This window comes from Theropithecus gelada, chromosome 11 (genome assembly GCF_003255815.1).
Source record: "Theropithecus gelada isolate Dixy chromosome 11, Tgel_1.0, whole genome shotgun sequence".
In the NCBI taxonomy this organism is placed as follows: domain Eukaryota; kingdom Metazoa; phylum Chordata; class Mammalia; order Primates; family Cercopithecidae; genus Theropithecus; species Theropithecus gelada.
The window spans coordinates 118,215,077-118,236,877 of record NC_037679.1 but is presented as its reverse complement, the minus strand read 5'-3'; the positions used below and the strand labels follow the sequence as shown (position 1 = coordinate 118,236,877).

The window sequence follows — 21,801 nt, the reverse complement described above, 5'->3', positions numbered from 1 at the left end:
TTACTTTCACCTGCATTCATGCCCTCAAGCCCCTCTACCGTGAATCAATACAGAAATATAGGCTAGAGTCCCTGTGGTTAAAGGCTGAAAAACTCGAAACAAGAATTGAATTCAATTCAACAAAGAATTGGTGTCTTATTGGCAACCAAGTGCTTCCCAAATTTAAATTCAGCTGTGTTTCTTGCTTATAATCTTTCCCCGGTTTCCACAACTGCATTTCAGAGTCCTTAATTAGAAGATAAGGAAGCTGTAACCAAATAGTCCTGTGTACATCAGTCAGCCCAAGACTGGCCTTTGTGATGGCAGTTGCAGTGAATCAGAATTTAGCTGTTTGTGCTTCCTGGACCAATTTTTTCCCTGTTAGCTTGCAACAATCTGGAATTGAAAACTTTTTCCTATGGAAATTCTAAATTTCATCTTCACAGTTTCTCAAATTTACATGTGGTAACTCTGTATCATTAAGTTAATGAATTTAATGTGTAGTCTGATTGATGAATGTGTTGGATTAGGATACCAAGCAATGCCTCTCAGCACTGGGTACATAGACTAACAGATATGAGAAGAACGACCCAAGTTCTGCCACCTGATTCATCACTGTTACTTCTTTATTTTATTTTATTTTTTTGAGACAGAGTTTCACTCTGTTGCCCAGGCTGGAGTGCAGTGGCGTGATCTCAGCTCACTGCAAACTCCGCCTCCTCGTTTCATGCCATTCTCCTGCCTCAGCCTCCAGAGTAGCTGGGACTGACTACAGGCACATGCCGCCACACCCGGCTAATTTTTTTTTTTTTTTTGAGACTGAGTCTCGCTCTGCCGCTCAAGCTGGAGTGATCTAGGCTCACTGCAAGCTCCGCCTCCCGGGTTCACGCCATTCTCCTGCCTCAGCCTCCCGAGTAGCTGGGACTACAGGCGCCCGCCACCACGCCCGGCTAGTTTTTGTATTTTTAGTAGAGACAGGGTTTCACTGTGTAAGCCAGGGTCGTCTCAATCTCCTGATCTCGTGATCCGCCCGCCTCGGCCTCCCAAAGTGCTGGGATTACAGGCGTGAGCCACCGTGCTTGGCCTGTTACTTCTTTATTACTCCCAGAATGGATCATGCAAACTTGTCTGTTAGTTACAATTTCCCGACTTTTGACTAATTAAAAGGAAAGTCTTGAATATAAGTAGCCTTATTTAAAAAAAAAAAATTAAACTGTATTAGTCTCAAATGCATAAACTAGCCAAAGTTGACTATGGAAATTAGATATAGATGAGACTTAACAATCGTTAACATATAAAATCACTAGTTATAATGAAATTCATAAAAAATTAAGTACATATAACAAAAGGTACTTTCTTAAGAAGATAAATGTTGTGCCCTTCTTCTGGGTCTTATTTATCATATGAATTTGGCTATGCTAACTACTCAGAGTAGAAGGCACATTTTAGCTCAACCTTTTTCAAGATATTATTAGTCCTGTATTAGTAGATTAATGTAGGGTTTCTGTTACTTTGTTTTATGAGTTTTCATTTGTTAGTTGGTTCTTTAATTTTGAATAAACAAGACACTTTCCTTCACATATTTGAAGTCCGGTGACCTCTAGTAATTGGAATAGATATGAACCAAAAATAAGCTTAGAAAATATCAAATTGTTTTATTTATGTCTACTAATTGAATAGATATGAACCAAAAATAAGCTTAGAAAATATTAAATTATTTTATTACTCTATGCCTCTGAGCTGCTAAGCTTTACTCATAAGATAGCTCTAAAGCCATCTTTCATAGGCTATATGATTATCTGAAGCTTGAAAAAAATGTTTGCCAAGCCACAGCAGAATAAAGTAGCAAATCAGAAAGATGAAGGGCCATCCACAAGTCTGTTTAGTATGAGACAGTACAGAGGAGATTTTAAAAAGCAAAACAAACAAAACAAAAATCTCATGCAAATACTGCAGGCGTATAGACTGATCCAGTTTATTGTAGCTCAGGGTTCTGTTATCCTCAGCACTGCTGACATTTGGGTTAGATAATTCTTATGGGGAAGAAGTTGACCTATGTGTTTTAGGATGTTTAGCAGCAATCTTGGCTTGTGCCTACTAGATGCTACTAGCACCCCCTCTCACTCCCACCTCACTTGTGACAAACAAAATTGTCTCCAGACTTTGCTAAAGGTCCCCTGGGCAGGGGCAAAATCAACCCCTATTGAGAACCACCACTGCAGCATTTAACAACTCTATAAACCTTCAGGATCCTTCAAAATATAATTGTGATATTCCTTAACATAACTATAAGCCATCAAAAGGTGTTATCTTGGCTGGTGTGGTGGCTTACCAGCACTTTGGTAATTCCAGCACTTTGGAAGGCCGAGGTGGATGGATCACCAGATGTCAGGAATTCGAGACCAGCCCGGGCAACATGGTGAAACCCTGTCTCTACTAAAAATAGAAAAATTAGCAAGGCGTGGTGGCACACACCTGTAATCCCAGCTACTCGGGAGGCCAAGGCAGGAGAATTGCTTGAACATGGGAGGTGGAGGTTGCTGTGAGCCGAGATTGTGCCATTGCACTCCAGGCTTGGTGACAAAGATTGCCATCTTTAGCCCACCCTCTTTAACATGATAGGTAAATAAGTGATGTATTTTTAGGAAGCTACTGATTGAAATTTTTAAAAAATTGTGTTGTTTATATGGTAAATGTCAGTAATTTCAGAAATTCAAGTACATAGAATCCTTTAGATTCTTGTGACACTGAACAAATAAATGATCAAATATGATTTTGCAAAATATTTGCCTTCTCAATTATGCAATGAAATATTATGGGTCCTCTGGCATGACCCTTTCAACTGATACTAAAATTATCTTTCTTTTCCCAAGCACACATTATAGAACAGTAGGCAGAAACTGCCCTAGCACAATAGCAAGTATGAGGAAGTTGGCCCCGGATTCCATGTGTAGATTTGGACAGCCCAAACTGGATATGAATCAAGAGCTCACGAAACAAAAGTTTCCCTAAAGATTGTTCTTGATCGTTTGGAATGCAAGTGGTGCCTTTCCTTTATTATTCTGAGTACATTTTCCAAGATAAAAGTCATGATACAAGTTCTGATCTTTGATCTGTTCAAGTTCTGATCTTTGATCTGTTCATCCTTGAGCATGAAGAAAAATGATTCTATTATCCAGCTTGTTCTTTCCTGGTATCTATTTGAAAAAACTGCCTGGTTACTTAACTCCAAATATGCACATAGGTCTTTCTTGTGCTGGCTGCATAGGGACAAATAGCAACGTTGACAATTCCATTCAGTCTTATTTTGAAAGTCCCAAATTCGGAGAACTCGCAAACCTTACCAACTAAGTGTTGCCTTCAAGAAAACGCTCATTACCCTCATTTGGAAAGACAACTGTATGGGTGGATTGTCCAAAGCTAACTTAGTTTAAAGTTTGCTTACACAAAGGTATGTGCAACTTTGAAGTCTGACTTGCCACTTAAATTTAACTTTTTCCCTTTTCCACATTTTCACAATTATTCTTTGATCCCCAGTTTTGTAATTGTGCCTCTGTTTCCTTAACGTAATTGTAATTCTTCGTATTAAGTTATGGTTTCTGTGGCATACTTTTTGCTTATTAATTTTTCATCATATTTGTCTTCATAATCATCTACAATTTTTAAATTTTCTAATTTGTATTGATTAGATTTTTTTGGTGTGCTTTTTATATTTTCATTGTTATTCATATTATTATATTGGTGAGGATGTTCTCTACAGTTTTTAACCCTTATCCTATTTTTCTTGCATTTATTTAAACATCTATTTTCTCATTTCCTTTGCGTGACTATTATCTTGTATTTTTCTATTGGTTTTTACATTTTTGTCTTTCATCGTGAAGTTAGGCATAAGAGGGAACAGCTGTGAAATCTATGCTCTGAGAACAGTTTCTGAATATTTTACGACTTCAATCCCCTAAAGCCCTACTCAAAAACTTCAGGTGTCAACAACTCCACTTACACAGGAGCCAGACAGACTGGTGAGGACTGGGATGAACCCAAGGGCTATGTGTCTCTATCACATGGTGGCTTCCATTTAATACCAGTAGATTGCTGCCATGTGGAAGGGTGGGCATAGCCTTGACAGATCATCCAAGTGTTTTTTTTAAGTGACAGAAATATGGATATTATATGGAATGTCTCAATTTCTAAATAGTGGAAAATACTTTTTAAAAAATGTGAACACTAAGGCTGAACAGAATACCAACACAGTGAGTGGTATGCAGGTACTTCCCAAAGCTATTACAGTGACCATGAAAGCCAGGTTATGTATGTTTTTCCCTTGCCAAGATATATAACCAATAGAATTATGAATTAAATCAGGAGGTTTTACTCACATCAAGTCATTCTTAGAGCCAGAAATCAGCAGTATTTGGCCTGCCTTCCTGTCCTGGGGCATGTCTCTCTTTAGCAACTGTGATCTTAATGATCAGGATTGTTCCCTTGAAGGAGTCTTCCTTCTTTCAGGAATAGACTTACTTTCTTATTGTTAGTTACTTGAATCCTGAATGTATTCAGTATTAGTGTGCTTCTCTTTGTGTCAAGAAGTCCTTCTTACTTCTTTACAGCTGTAAGTGTGGCTCTGTCATTGTTCTTTGTTATTTTGATTTTGCTGCAACCTATAGAACGCTTGTTAAATGTAAAGGAAATTTCTGGAGTTATCCCCACATTTCAGAAGCTCTGAAAGGTTAGCAAAATATATTAAGAATTTTAGAGAATATTGTATGAATAGAATGTTACATAAACAGGAAGATGAAAATTGATGAACGAAGTCAAAAATAGGTAAGCCATTACTGTCTTTGGAGAAAATATTGTAAGCCTGCTCACAAGATACCATGGTAGGTGGACAGGGAGAAAAATGAAAAAACATAGGTAAATGAAAGGCAGGATGGAATGATCTGAAGTGGATTTTAGAAAGTGATTGTTCCTAGATTGAGTTGCAAATTTATTCAGAAAGTTTGAAGATAATTATAAAATCACAAAGAAATTGGTAACCCTAAAGTAGATTCCTAGTTCCTGAATACCTTTTGTTTTAGATCCAGCATTGTTCTAGGAACAGTTGAGGACAAATTGGAAGTAAATGGATGGTTTTTTTGAATAGTTTGATTTATATATATCATTCAATACTCAAAACAATCCTATGAAGTGATCAGGAGAATTATCATCCCCAAGGAAACTGAGACCAAGTAGAGTACATCATGTTTTCTAAGACACACAGTTAAGTTTTTAGATGGGAGGAATATAACTGTGGGCCCTTTCATTCCTACTCTTTTATGCCATCCTGCCATATCAGCATTGGTAACTGGCATAGTCATATCAATCACAAAACGTGGTGGGGAATCCCTTACTCTTTGTGAGTATATGTGTAGAGACATTAGATTAGTTTCTCAGTAACTGATGGTGTATCTTTCACTTCGTTGTGGAGTTAATCTTTAATACTGGTTAGAACATACAAGCAGCTAATGGTAAACCTCTAGTCTATACTTCCTTTTGACTGTATAGTATTTTCAGTTGGTTGAACCATATGCCTAAGACCTTTTCTCCCTAGGGTTGAGTTTGTGATTGAGCTTAGCAAAATTTAAACCCTTCATACTAGATAGGTGAGAAGTAAGAAAATCAGTCACAAAGCAGTCCTGGGGGATTTGCTTGTTTCATCCATCTGCAGAGTTTCCACTGATTATTATAAACATGTGACTTGAAAACAGGAAAGAGACTCTTGTTACTGAAGTTTAAAAATAAAATAATTCAAATTTTCATCACTTTATATTGGTTACTTGAGAATACAGTTAAGTGCTTTTAGAAGATATACTGTAAACATAAGAACACAGGAAAGTTAAAGGCAAAAAGATAAAAAGTGTATATACTTGGCAAATATTTACCAAAAGAAAACTGGTATAGCTATATTTTTTCCACTTTGACCTGGGTATACAACCTTTATTAGTGTAAAGTTTTTTTCTAAATAATCACCTCGTATTTGTGGTTCAAATCAGTTATAGATAATTTGAGGCCATAGTTCTTTATCATACGAACTATTATTGAGCCATGTTTTCAACATGCAGTACTTAAAAATTTGACTTTTTAATTTTTATTGAGCTATATTTTACATACAGTTAATTGCACACTACAGCCTAAGTTTTGATACATATACACACACTGGTGAAAACCATACCTCAGTCATGGTAGAGAATATTCCCATCACTTTTATGCCACTTTCCAGGGGGTCTTCCCCTCCTCCACCCCCAAAGCAAGCCACTGTTCTGCTTTCTATCATGCTAGTATTATCTGCTCTTGAACTTTCTATAAATGGTATTATATAGTATGTACTCTTTACACCTGACTTCTTTGATTTAAAATGATGTATTTCAGAGTCATCCATGCTGCTGCATGTATCCGTCGTGGTTCATCCCTTTGTATTGCTGAGTAGTATTCCACTGTATGATTACACCAGAGTTTTAAAAATCTATTTATCTGTTGATAAACATTTGGGTTGCTTTTACTTTGGGGTAATTATGAATAAAAGTCTGCAAATTATGACCAATCATGAACAAGTAAAAATAAAATAAAATAAAATAATTCTGGTGTGGCCATTTTAACTGAAATTTGAAGAGCAAGAGCAACTCCTCTGAATAATGACTCTCTTCATCTACTGGTCCATCTCAAAGTAAGAGCTTCAACCTGAAGTAACAAAGGTCAAAGCTGCCTTTCTGTGCACTTTGTTGGTTCTCTTATTTCTCTTAATCCCATGGAAGCCTGTGATTTCAATATATGGAAAAGCTCCTGATTTCAATTCTGCAAAAATAGGGAACGCAAAATGAGGACCAAGTTTTTTACTAGTCAGGTTTTGTTATTCAGCTGTTCTCTCAATTTTCACTGCCATTTTTTAGATTTATCTTGTCAAGAAGCAGGGAAGAATAAGAAGTCAATATCATGACTATGTGCTTTTGCTATTGATGTGATATTTATTTATATTGATATGGAAGGAAATTTATATTACCAGGAAACCTCTGAAAATTGCAAAATTTGAGCTTTGTTTCAGGGCATGGTTCTTACCTTTTGCAGTGATCTAAGAGGATGTGTTACTCCTGGGACGGTGTTGGCTTTCTTTTTTCTTTTGTTTTTATCATCTTCTAGTTTGAACCCTGATCTTAAGTGTGAAGGTTCAGCCTGACAGTTTGTCCATTTTCTTTCATTCCAACCTCTTCTCTCTCTCCTTCCTCCGAGTCCCTCTGTCTCTCTCCAGCGGGTTGCACTTTTCCTGGGAGTAAACAGTAGATGTTACATATATTAACACTGAGCTGGGGTACAATGCGCCTGGGTGTACTCTCTGTGCAATTCCCTGGCAGTCATAAATTAATTAAAAGTAGACAGGAACCACAGAAAAAGAAAGTTCTCCCTTTTTCTCCCCCTCCCCCCTCCTTTTTTTCTTTTTCTACCGGTAAATAGCTAGTTCCTTTGTTCCTGGCTGCACTATTTCATTTCTGCCATCATTGTCCTCATTGTTCTCAGAAACAGGAGGGGTCTGGGCCAGGAGCAGCAAGGTCTCAGCTAATGACGGGAAGTCTTTAAAGTTTGCGCTGCATTTCATCTTCTCTGTGGGAGTTTTAGGACGTATCCAGTGTTTGATCCCCACCGTGCAACTTTGCTTCTAGTTAATTAACAGATCCCCCATTACACACTCTCATCTAGAAGCACATGGGAGGCCTATTGGGAGGTAATTCAAGGCCAATCTGAGTGATGGCAGGAATTAGAGAAATCAGTTGTTTTAGGGCTAATGTTCAGGAAATAAAGATGTCCCATTTTAGGGATCTCATTTGAAATTTTTGATCATTTCTCTTTTCTATTAAAAAACAAGATAGGGGAACTGTTTTGTCCACATAACCTTATGATGACCATTGAGGGCAGTTTGAACTTAGAACTCTTTATAACTGCCTGGAATAAAAATAAAAAGGAAAAAGAAAGACAATATTATCAGATGTAGCAATATTAACAAGAATTTTGTTCTCCCTTTTATTGCTAGCGGTCTTTTTCCTGCCCAGCCTATTAGCCGGGTCACAACCATCCACAGCAACTTTTTCAGGGCACACAAGGCGGAATAGCTGGCAGGGACATGTCAGTAGTGGCTCATTTTACAGCCAAGACTGAATTATATACTTTGTTCTTGTGTTGTTGCTTTTGTTCCAAGGGTGTCAAAGTGATTTACAAATAATAAATGACATGGCTCAATATCAGGATCCCTTCCTCTTCTAGTCTCTTTCCAGATGAACATTGCAAAACAAAGCACATTTCCCCAAAGTTAGAAGTTAGCATATGAGTACCAAGAAAGCAGCCTCTGCTTTTCCTGACCAGGGGTAGCCCAGGTTTTGATGGCCTTTGAAAAGGGAATGCCTTGTTTCTTTTTTTTTTCTTATGCTTCTACAGTTTCCCCAGCCCTATGAGCAATGACCCCCTTTATCTAATGAATTAGGAGCTACTCCTGCCTTGCAATTCTCAGTTCGACACTTGGCAATGAGAATCAAACCGGGGCTATTTAGTGCAGCAGTAAATGGCCCGCCACATTAGCCCCCTGGCATGCTAAGCTATTAGGTTGTTTTACTGTTGTTAAAGTTACATTTGTTAGGTGGAGTTGCTGCCCTTCCACACAAACTCAGCAGTGCCTGATGCTGGTGGAGGCAGCACGTGTACAAAACGTGTGCCATCCACAACCCAGGCAGTTAGGCGGTGTGGCTGCACTACAGATAAGGAGCTTTCTCCTGTCTGCAAAAGTGGGAACATGGATTGTTGTCATTTTTAAAACGGGAGATTGGGGTAGGGGGAGAACCACTGGACGATCATGGGTCTTGCACTTTGTTGTGACTAAACTAATTATTTGGGCTCGATTAACCATTCATTTATAGCAGTTCTTAAGTTAACCACTAATTGTCAGAATGCCATGGAGAAGGAAGGCCAAGGGTGAGGGGCACCAAATAAGCTGGTGTGGTCTTCTGCAGCAGGCCAGCAGCCAGTGCTGCACACACACTGGAAGCTGGGCAGAATCCCGAGGAGCTGAAAGATTAGCATGGAAATGAAGGAGAAATATTCAGGGTGCTTCAATGGTATGTATGTGGGGTGTGTGCATGCATGCATGTGTGAGAGAGACAGACACACACACGCACACACACAGAGAATATTTCTGCAAAGAAAGGAAGACGCCAGTACTATATAGCTCCATGCAGCCAGCTTGCAGGGTTGAGTTGGCATTTGGTAACTTGGTAGCGGCTGCCAGTGTGTGTGTGGTGGGAGAAGAGGGAATAGACAACAAGAAAAACACATAGAGCTTAAAAAAAGATGTAAAATGATTCACTTCATGCCATATGGACAAAAATGTTGTCACAAAAATAAGGCCAAAAAATAGTGCCAGGTTAGACTTTTAGTTCAAAAACATATGTATAATCATCCCCATGAACATGAATTTTAATTAGTATTTTGATAGAGAGAAACCAGATATTTTTTTAACCTGCTCTGTTCTTGTTTTCTGTTCCTCTCCCAGTTTTAGCCTCCATTAAACATTCATATACTGTATGTTTTGTGTCTGTATGAGGAAAATGCTTTATCCCTGGATTGGTGGGAATGCAAACATCTTGGTTTTCTGTGGCATACAAAATATCTTCCCAGTGGAGCTCGAAAGCAGAAGCTTATCACAGGGAAATCTAGAGCTCTCTCTGAGACCCGGGCACACCAGGGAGGAAGGAAGCCATATGCCTTTCTCTTTGTCAGTGGAGACATCTGCACCCATTCGGTTCCCCAGATCCACTCTTCACACCCATCCACATCTCATCTCTCTGGGATGCCTTTTAAACATGAAATAAGTTTTGTATGTATGCATAGTATTATGTGACAGGGCAGTTTTGGGGAAAATGGATGATCGTGACTACAGAGACTTTAAAAAACGGAACATGTAACTTCTTAATAAACTTTATGCTTTCATTTTACTTTTAGTTGCACAATACCTATTTCTTAAAAAGGATTTGAAGTGACAGTACTCATTGAGAGGTGCTGTGCTGAATCATCTGCCCTTAGCAAAGCTTTTCCCACTTTAAATGAGGTGCTTCGATTAGTGCACTGTATGTGATAATTAGATGATGAGACAGCAAAATGCTGATATTAGCAATGATTTTGCTGCTTAGGAGGCCATTCACACCCAGGTTCCCTCACTGCCCCCCACCAAAAGAATGCAGGTGAATCAGGTATTTGTATTATAAATGACACAAGTGAATTTTAAAACCTGGTATTAACAGTCAGTCAAATCCTGGTGCAGTAGCGTTAACCTATTTCATATTCTTTATTAGAACCTCTGAGCTTTCGTCTGACCGTTAGTGATATTTCAGTTCATTTCAAGGGTAAAGGGAAAATCAACAATGGTCTTAGAAAAGCTAAATTTCACCTCCCATGTAGAGTCTCTTAGAGATTTCTCAGACTTTTGTTTTTGGCAAACGTGAACACAGACATTCTTCATTTCTCCCCTCTTCCCTTCCTGGGGAAGCTCTGGTCCCTTCAGTTAGAATAATATGTCCCCCAGGCACTTGTTGAGGACATCCTCTTGGTGCTGGCAGGTTTTTCTGGGCTTGCTGTCTGACCTCTACTGTTTCCTCAAAGCATTAGTCATCATTCCTGTACAGTTTACAACAACAGAATGAATGTGTTACTTGGACACACAGCAGCCTCAAGCCACAAACCAGGATGCACCCTGTCCATTACATAGGAACTGCAGGAAAGATGATCTTCACTTCATCTCCAGGCTGCCTCATTTTCTGAAGAGTAGGAAAAAGCTATTGCTTAACACATATGCCTGCCTTCAGAACTCTAAATCAGGCTTATATTTGCTGAAAGCTGTCCCCAAGCTCTTGTGTCAGACTGCTGTTGGATCCAGTATATTCATTCATTCATTCATTCATTCATTCATTCATTCATTCAATCACTATTTTGAAACCCCTAATATGAGTTCTAAATTTAAAGAAAGTTAAGAGTTGTTTCTTGCTATGAAAGTATTTGTACAGGCCGGCGTGGTGGTTCACACCTGTAATCCCAGCACTTTGGGAGGCCAAGGCGGGTGAATCAGCTGAGGTCAGCAGTTCGAGACCAGCCTGGCCAACATGATGAAACCCCAACTCTACTGAAAATACAAAAATTAGCTGGGCATTGTGGCAGGTGCCTGTAATCCCAGCTATTCCAGAGGTTGAGGCAGGAGAATTGCTTGAACCCGGGAGAAAGAGGTTGCGGTGAGCCGAGATCACGCCATTGCACTCCAGCCTGGGGGATACAGTGATACTCTATCTCAAAATAAGTAAATAAATAAATACAATAAAATAGTGAGGAAGATCTCTATGCACTATTATGGAGACATTTCCAAGAAAGATTGTTAGGTGGAAATTTTAAAGGAAACTTCAAAGAGTATATATGGAATGCCATCTTTTGCATAAGAAAGAAGGGCACATGAGACTAAATACATACGTTTGCTTATTTCGGCAAAAATACAGGAAGTATAAGCCTTAAGAAAATAATAATGTATAATGTGTGGGTGGAATGAATAAAACGGATGGGGATGGAAGTGAGTCCAGAGTTATATAGTTTTTTGAACCATGCAAATATTACATATGTTTTAAAAGTAAATTTTGATCGAAGATGAGAACATATCTGAGATGTTAGATATTAACTTGGATGGAAAGCCAAATGGTAATCATTGTTGATGGTACTTCAAGCCAATACTCTCCTGAAGAACAAAGTGAAAGGGGAAGCATTTAAGAGATTGATTCCTACTGACTTGTACATGTTACTGGTACTATCCCACTATATTTAATCCTAAAACTTTACGTTTCTTTGATTCCTGCAACTAACAAGAATTCCTTCCCCCTTTCTCCTACCACCCCTTTTGACAAGAGAGGAGAATAAATGAAACTATTAATCATTTTTTCTACTTTTCTACAATTATAATTTGAGTCAGTGATGTAATTTCTTATATATGCTGGGAAGAGGGGATATAGAATCTGTGCAAATTATTTTCCAGTTTATAAGTCATTACAGTCATTAAAAATATAACACCATTATAGGAAATATTACTTGCTTCCTACTGAACCATATTGTCTTTCCCCTTTAATTTTTATTTACCACATCAACAATGACAGTGATGTACAGTTTTCTACTAATGTGTAACCAACTCTCCTGAGTGTGTAACATGTGCTTTTGGAGTTAACTATTTTGGAGACAAGATATTAGCCATTGTTAAAATTATCTTAAGAAAATGAAATGTAACTCTAAGTGGGGAAAAAAATCGTCTGATAATTGTTTATTTACTCGACTAATGGTTTTTCCTGCAGCCCAAAAGGTTTAAGGTTTCAAAGCTTTTTCCAATTTTCTGCCCTAAATGACTTTATTTGTTGGGTTGTTATAGTGCCTTTATAAAACAAAGTTGTGGCTGTGTGTACCACTGAAAAATTGGCTTGTATTGGACCTCCTTTAAGCACTGAGCTTTTAAAATAATTACTGGTAGGCAAGCTGATTTTGGTGATGGGTTAGGTATAACTAGAGATTCATGTTCTCAAATTTTGGTCCTGATGTTCTCTTCCACCTAAGTGAAGGAAAGAAAGCAGGGGGTATGTTCGTGTCACAATGAGGTTTATACTTTTTATCTGGGTAGAATTTGTGTTCGATATAACCAAAATGTATGGATACCTACTATGTATCCAGCGCTTGAGTAATTTCTTTTATCCAATGACCTTATAATTAAATAAGCAAAATTTCACCCAGGGGAGGCAGTCTGAGAATTCAACACACTAAATAGAAAAAAGCTAGAAGATGGGAGAATGCTGTGTAAAGAGAGAGTGAGCACCCTGTGTGTTTCTAAAGAGAATGGGAGGAATTTATTCGGCCTAAGTAGCCTCTGTGCGGGTAAGGTTTTAGTTATGAGATAAGTCAATGATCACAATATTAAATAAGTCATACCATTGCACTTATCAGTGCTCATGCAGTGACATAGTGAAAAAAATAATGAAGTAGAAGCATCAGTTCCCTATATCAAAAGCTATGAGATACAAGTGCTCCCAGCCAAAGGAGGCACGATCTGGAATTTTTAAAAAATGTGGATATATAGAATAAATATGCAACCCTCCTGATAATGTTGGCTGATGAAGTGAAATTCACCAACTGTAATTCTGGCACAGAGAGACACACATAGTGCCTGCATACACACACACACACGCACACACACATACATCCTCAGAATATTCTTAATCATTTGCTATCTTATTTACATTTCCTTTGCTAGAGTAAATTCTATCATTTGAACTTTTAAAAAATATATTTTGATATTACTTAAGCGAAAGTAAGGAATAATGTGATTGGCTTTCAAATAGCTTATTACCATTCAAATACTCTCTAGATAATTTATATTTAAAAAGGCAAAAAAAAAAAAAAAAAAAAAAAAAACCTGTGTCAGCTTCCGAAACATTCTAAATGGAGACTTAGCTCTAAGTAATCAAAATTGCTTTAGTTGTGCAGAGCAGCATTAAAAGCCTTGTCCACTAATTGAGTGAAGCGGCACAACTGAAGCAGCCTTGTCCCTCATTAGATGATCTTGCAGGCACTGTTTGTCATCCTGGGTTGCCGGGCTCAATCTAACAGTACTGCTGGCTCAAATTAATGGTAATTCGTTATGACACACTATGTCCTTCCAGTGAAACAACAATGCGAAGCCAGTGGGGCATCTGTCTACCACTGCTGCTTCTTGATCTCATTCCTTTCCACTTTAGTTCAAGCGACCACCTTTGCATAACGCTTGTAAGTTCTTTAGCTAACTGGTGATTGGAGATGCCACCTGCCTGAAGAATTGCATCCAGTTCTCTTCCACTACTGTCACAGAAAAAGCATCTCTAACAATAGGTCGAGTCAGTCTGAAACGTGATGACATTTTCTAAAGGAAGCAAAACTCAGTCGTGCATGTGTGTTTTTTGTTTTTGTTGTTGTTGTTGTTTTGATATAGGGCCTCGCAGATAGGGTCTCGCTCTATTGCCTGGGCTAGAGTGCAGTGGTGCGATCATAGCTCACTGCAGCGTCGACCTTCTGGGCTCAAATGATCCTCCCACCTCAGCCTCTAGAGTAGCTGAGACTACAGGCACCTGCCAACATGCCTGGCTAATTTTAAAATTTTTCAGTATAAACGTGGCCTTGCTGCATTGCTCAGACTGGTCTCAAAGTGCTGGCCTCAAGCAATCCTCCCACCTTGGCCTCACAAAGTGCTGGGATTCCAGGTGTGAGCCACTGTGCCAGGCCTGGGACTTCTTTTGGAATGTAAATACCTCACTTGTATCTACTCATGGGGGATATTTTTTTTTTTTTTTTTTTTTTGAGATGGAGTCTTGCTCTGTCACCCAGGCTGGAGTGCAGTGGCCGGATCTCAGCTCACTGCAAGCTCTGCCTCCCAGGTTCACGCCATTCTCCTGCCTCAGCCTCCCGAGTAGCTGGGACTACAGGCGCCCGCCACCTCGCCCAGCTAGTTTTTTGTATTTTCTAGTAGAGACGGGGTTTCACCGTGTTCGCCAGGATGGTCTCGATCTCCTGACCTCATGATCCGCCCGTCTCGGCCTCCCAAAGTGCTGGGATTACAGGCTTGAGCCACCGCGCCCGGCCTCATGGGGGATATTAATAAGAAATCTTGACATACAGTGTTCATGAATGTGACGTAAATCCAAAGATAATGAATATTTTCTGACTCTTTGACTTTGTTTATCCAATACCTTCTGGAGGAGACTTTATGTTTATATGATGAGCATTGCTGTTCAAAATGCTGCTTTTCTAGTCTTAAGAGCAGGCAGAATGCTGGAAAATGTTCTAACAGTGATGCAATCAGCCACTTCCTCCTAGCAACTCTAAATAGTGTGTTTGTATCAATCAGTTTATTGTATTCGTTCAAATAATTTCGTCTGTCTGAAAGGATGACTCAACTCTACACATGAAGAAACATCTAAATAGTATCTGGACACAGCTTTTCGTCTGAAATCCTCAAATTACCCATGAATAGAGAAAAGGTCACATATATTGACCAGTTGACTCTGCAGTATTGAAAGTGGTGATGCTTAGTCAGTATGGGGTGCCGGACAGTTGTATCACCCACTGTTTTCCCAGGGTTCAGCTTTAGTCTCACTGTAGGGTGTCTATTCCAAGCAATATGGGCACAGTGTGACGTTAACATTAAAAGCCTGCCTACCACCATACCATGTATTGTTTGAAATCCCACAATTAGATTCAATCCTGTGGGCTATATTTTTAAAAAATGTTTCTTAGCATAATCTAATTGCTTGGAAGAGCTAATATATTACAACTTGTTTTCAGTAATGATTTATTCACTCATTTATTTAATGTTTATTTCTATTAATCCTATCCCCTCCCCAAACATGCTCTAACAAAATCCTTCAGTTCAGAACTAGTTCCCATTTCCTCATTGCGCAAAATTCTTGGATGAAACCTAGATATATCTGCTTTTACGTGGTAGTTTGTAACGTGCCTTGATGAACGTCTACTTTTTCCATTAAATCTGCTCCACCCACATTCAGTCTTCACAATTTCAGCGAATAGTAATTCCATCCTTCTGTTTGTTCATTTTAAGCATGTGGGAGTCATCCTTGACTCCTAGCTTTCACTCATACCCCTGTCCAGTCCATTGGCAAAACCTCTCTGCAGAAAAAAAAAATTCCACATTCACCACAGCTACTCTGGCCCAAGATAATATAAACCATTGCCTGGAATATTATTAAAATAGACTCTACCTACTTTAAGCCTATTCTTAACCTAGCCCTGGAAATAAATAGGGACATTTTTGGTGGTCAAAAGACTGGGGCATTACTACTGGCATTTCATGGGTCCAGTTTAGAGACACTAAATGGACTGCCATGTGCCTAGTCGGGGGGACAAAGAGGAGCTGTCCACTCAAAATGCCATTAACAACCTCATTGAGAAATATTGAACCAATTAAAACCTAAGTCACCTGATTTTTCCACTTATGCTCAAACCTCCATATTGGCTTTTAATTTTTCTAAGAACAAAAGCCAGTATCCTAACTATGGCCTTGTAGGCCTTACACAACCCTTGCCTTCTCCCTCACTTATCTGACCTCACTTCCTATTACTCTCGCATTCACTCACTCCATTGCAGCCATTCTGAAAATACAGTATGCCATCATGCTATTTACTCTGTATGAAAAGTTATTTCCCCAGTTTCCACATCCCTCACCTCCTTACTCATATATCTTCCTTTCTAGTCACCCTGCTTAAAATTGCAGATCCTGCTCTCAGATTCTTACCTACAAATTGTTCTTGTCTCCAAAGCACTTATTGCTATTTAATACATTGTGTTGTATTCTTGTCTTTCTTTACTCACCAGACTGTAAGCTGCATGAGAGATTTTTGTCCGTTTTGTTCCCTGCTGTGGTTACATTGCTTAGAATAGAATCTGGCATGTAGTAGGTGCTCAGTGGGCAGTTTTTGAGTGAATAAATTTAAACTTATAACAATCTTAGGTAGTATTGCATTAAGAAATGGAGATTTAAAAGCTGACAGAGGCTAGTAGATTTGTAAAGAGACACTTAACTACTAAAAAGAATTTACACATGTTCTCATGAATATATTTATTCATCTACTAAGTATTTTTTAAACTCTTATTTGAAGTCAGGCTCTGTTTTAAGTGTTGGAGGTAAACCAATGAACAAAATAGACATGGTTATAAAACAAATTAATTTTAGAGATGGCAAGTGCTATATAGGAAAGAAAGGAAAAGAAGAAGGAGGAGTGATGGATGGGGTGGAGGAGGCCTTCATGTCTTGTATTTTTTTCACTGTAACTTGACTAGTTCATTTCCATATTAGTAACAATTACTTTATTTAATGCATTACCAAACACTTGAAAATAAAATGAGGAATTGATACACAGGCATATTTTGAAGAGGTTATGTGATATATTGGGAAGAAAATGGATTTTGACATCAGGCCATCCTGAATTAAAATCTCAGCTCTGTCACATGTGATCAGGGACAACTAAGTCCAACCCAATATCCTCATTTGTTAAGTGGAGTTAACCATGGGCACTTCACAGGGTAGTTGTGAAATCAAAAACCAGTGTAGATAAGGTGTCTAACATGAAACACAATAAGTCAATACATGTTTTCTTCAGACTTTTGGCTACTACATAGGAAGTGGAGTAAAATGTGACATAAATACAAAGATAATGATAGTTTTCTGACTCTATGAATTTGGTTATTCAATACTGTTTGGAGGAGACTTCATGTTTATATGATGAGCACTGCTGTTCAAAATGTTGCTTATCTATTCTTAAGAGCAGGCAAAATGCTAGAAAAAGTTCTAGCAGGGATGCAATTAGATGCTTCCAATTGGATGGGGTGCCCCAATAGAGATCTGTGTGCTGTGGTGGAAGACTGGGTATGAGGGACTAGGTGCCAACTTAGAATCTTTGGAAAACTTTTTTTTTCTTTTGCTCCATTAAAATAATAACATATAACCTATGTATGTTTTGTCACTTTATTTAATAGCCCTTTTATTATTGAGAAAGTTATAAAATTTCTTGGAGAAATATTTAGAAAATATAGTTTAGTAAAAGAAAAAAGTAAAAAATTCCTGTAATTCTGAATTAGCACTGTAATATTGTGCATTTATACTTTGAATCATTTTTATATTATGTATGAATGTGAGTGTATCATTGGTTATATAAAGTACAAATCCTCTGATTATTTCCCATAGTTAATACTTTGGAACATTAATGTTTTGGAAGAAAATTAGTGTTACTTGATAATTATTTATCTCAGTGGTTAACAATATAAATGCTATATCTACTTGATGATAATGATGATACTATATTCTATATCTAGTATAAATCATCTCACTTATTTTATCACTGGGAATTTCTGCCTTGTAATTTTTCACGTTATTTAATTATACACATTGTATCTGCTGTTACCTCCTAAGACACAGAATTCTTGTCTAATTAACCTACTTAACTTTCAAATAGGCAGGAAAAAAGATATTAACATTAATTATCGAGTTTTGGAAGCACATTAGTTCAATTAATCATCACTTTAAAGATGAGGAAACTAAGGCTCAGAAAGGTTTTACCACCTATAATAAGTTGAGACCTGAACTCAAGCTTATATCTGTGTGATCCCAAAGTACATGTTATTTTTCTCTTTCCATTCTGCCTTATCTTACATGCAATATCTTATAATAAGTGCTCAAGAACTTTTTGTTGAGTAAATGAACAGATGAATGGTTGGATGGTTTCTGTTCAACAAATCCCCAATTTAACTCAAAGCAATGTGTATGCACACTTTAGAGAAGGGATTGGAGTCTTATTTAAATTTCAATAGCAGAAAATACACTTGAATAGTAAAATACGTATTAACTAAACAGAGAGGTTAGACACTTAGGTGGTATAACTGGAATTGAGGATGTTTAATCATATAACTCTTATGATCATGAAATTGGATAAATGTGAGTCCCTTAGGATATGTAGCCTCTTGAGTATTTCATTAAATGCATTCATATTAAAATTAAAGGTTACATAGATAGAAGTAGGGAACTTCAATTTTATGTTGCTGAAATGTGATGTTTTTAGAAGTTTTAATTATTATGGAGACAAAGTAGTTGCATATGTTTTTCAGGTGCATGTGATATGTTTATTTGAGCACACAATGTGTAATAATCACATCAGGGTCATTGGGATACCCATCATCTCAAGCAATTATCATTTCTTTGTATTAGGAACATTTCAATTCCACTTCTTTAGTTATCATGAAATATTTAATAAATTATTGTGAGCTGTAGTCACCCTATTGTGCTACCAAACACTAGATCTTATTCTAACTGTATTTTTGAACCCTATTAATCATCCCCTTCTTATTCCCCCTTTCAAAATGTGATGTTTTTAAAGCAGACGTTTTCTCATGTATTTATCTATTTTGGATTAGCGGCTAAAATTTTCTTTTCTAGCAGTCATTCTCAAATATATAATTCTAAAATCTCTTTGGTTTTACAAAATTCTAAAATGTCCATGATTTCCAGCTATTAAAAAATTGTATTCTAAATGTTGCCATACTTTATGTTAAAAATATTTTTACAGTCTAAGTCTTGATAAAGAGACAGTAATACTTGGATTGTATTACAACACTTGAGTACTGTTGAAAAACTAATCTCTGAAGACTAATTTAAAAGTAGAACATCTTCCTATTACGCATTTTATTATTAGTTTTTAGCCATGGTATGCCATTAATGTTATGTATCGGGGAGTAATCTACATTTATTTTGTATTATCTTAACACTGTTAGATTTTTCAAGGTAGATGTGCATACTTTTTTAAAAAAGATAATGAGACTAAGTTAATGTGTTTTTGTTTTATGGTACATAATTTTTAGAAGAGTGGTTTGTTAGGTTATAATTTATGTACCACACAATTCATTCTTTCAAAGTGTTCATGTCAGTGTTTTTTAGAGACTTCATGGATTATTCAGTATCACCACTACCCAATTTTAGAATATTTCCATGTGACAACAAGAGGCTTTGCACTCATTTTCACTCTGCATTACTCCTCAAGTGTTCCCCCATAACTCTGGGTAACCATTGATCTGCGCTCTGTCTCTATAGATTTGCCTATTCTGGACGTTTCTTATACTTAGAATTATACAATATATGGTCTTTTGTTACTGACTTCTTTCACTTGATAAAATGTTTTTAAGATTCATCCGTGCTGTAATAATTACATTCCTTTTTAAGGCCGAATAGTATTTCATTGTAATGGATGTACCAAATTTTGTTTATTCATTTGTCAGCTAGTTAAAAAAACATTTAGATTATTGGTACCTTTTAACCATTATAAATAATGCTGCTATGAACATATGTATACACATTTTTGTGTGGACATAGGTTTTTATTTATCTTGGGTATACACTTAGTAGTAGAATGACTAGGTCATTTTGGTAACTCAATTTGTGAACTTCTAAGAACTGCAAACTACTTTCCATAGCAGCTGCAGCATTTCATATTTCCACCAGCAATCTACTAGTGTTCCCACATCTCTATAGCCTCACCAGCACTTGTAATTATCTATCTTGTTTTTATAGCCATCCTAGTGGATATATAGTGGCATGTCATTGTGGCTTTGGTTTACATTTCTCTAATGACTAATGATATTGAGCATCTTCTTTGTACGTCTTCTCTAGTGAAATGTCTATCAGATCTTTTGCTCATTTTTTAATTAGTTATTTGACTTTTTATTATAGAGTTCTAAGAGTTCTTTATACATTCTGGATGTAAGTCAGTTCCTGGTCAATGTATCATTTGCAAATATTTTATCCCATTCTGTAGGTTGTCTTTTCACTTGGTAGTGTCCTTAGAAGCACAAATGTTTTTAATTTTAATGTCCAATTTATCCGTTTATTGCTTTTGTTGCTTGGCATATCTATTGTTATTGTGTCTGACAACCCATTGCCAAACCCAAGGTCATAAATATTTACATTTTCTTCTAAGAGTTTTATAGTTTAGTTTCTACATGTAGGTATATGTCATCCATTTTGAGTGAATTCTTACTTATATATGAGATAGGATCCAGTTTAATTCTTTTGCATGTGGATATTTTGTTATCCCAGAATAATTTGTTGAAGACTGTATTACATTCTAACACTAATTCTCTTACATCAGCTGGGTGTCCTTTAGTTCAATTCAATCTGACGCTAACTATTCACAGTTAACATCTGATCCCACAAATTCAAGGACAAGGTCCTCAACAAGACTGTCCTTACTTCAAAGACCAACTGCAAGTGGGGTCCCCACGCTACCCTTATTTCTGCTTGGAAGAATTGGCTACAAAATTGGGAGTTCCTAAGAACCCCTTTAAGGTTTGATAGTTCACTAGAACAGCTTACCTATCTCACAAAAAGTGCTATACTTACAATTGCCATGTTATTATAAAGGATTTAAATGAATAGCTGGATAAAGGAGTACACAGGATATGTCTGGAATAATCTGGAGCACAAGTTTCTGTCTTCATAGAGTTGGTTGCAATACCCTCCTGGTACATCAATATGTTCACTATCCTGGAAGCAATTCAAGCCTCATCTTCATAGTTTTTTTGTTTTTTAAGATGGAGTCTTGCTCTGTTGCCCAGGCTGGAGTGCAGTGGTGTGATCTCGGCTCACTGCAACCTCTGCTGCCCAGATTAGAGTGATTCTCCTGCCTCAGCCTCCCGAGTAGCTGGGATTATAGGCGTGCACACCATGCCCAGCTAATTTTTGTATTTTTGGTAGAGATGGAGTTTTGCCATGTTGGCCAGGCTGGTCTTAAACTCCTGAACATCAAGGCATCGGCCCTCCTTCTTGGTCTCCCAAAGTGCTGGGATTACAGGCATGAGCAACTGCACCCGACCTTGTGTTCATAGTTTTTATTCAAGGTATTTATTACATAAGCATGTCATTGGCCATGTGACTAAACTTAATCTTCAGATCTTCTTCTTTCCCCAGAGGTAGGAGAGGACTGGGAATGCCTCTAATTACATGAGATTTGTTATTCTTCTGCCAGCCTTCCCCATCCTGTAGGCTACCTGTGGCAACAACCCTGTGCCACTTCATTGGCACAACAAAGGCACATCTATCACTCAGGGAATTTCAAGAATTTCTGAAACTCTGTGCCAGGAACCAGGGACAAAGACCAGATTTTAAAAAATATATTAATACTTATATGACAACTATTCTTCCTTCCAT

The 21,801-nt window shown here is 37.5% G+C and overlaps 1 protein-coding gene and 1 long non-coding RNA gene across 3 annotated transcripts in view; one reads left to right on the top strand and one right to left on the bottom strand.

Annotated features, from left to right (window-relative positions):
- SOX5 (SRY-box 5) overlaps nucleotides 1-21,801 on the top strand; it is a 1,043,232-nt gene that overhangs the window by 328,093 nt on the left and 693,338 nt on the right. The window lies entirely within an intron of this gene.
- On the bottom strand, nucleotides 10,318-14,836 carry LOC112634892. Its single transcript, XR_003121842.1, has 2 exons — nucleotides 14,784-14,836; nucleotides 10,318-10,665 (listed from the first exon to the last, which is right to left on the bottom strand). It is a non-coding gene; the product is annotated as an uncharacterized LOC112634892 (long non-coding RNA).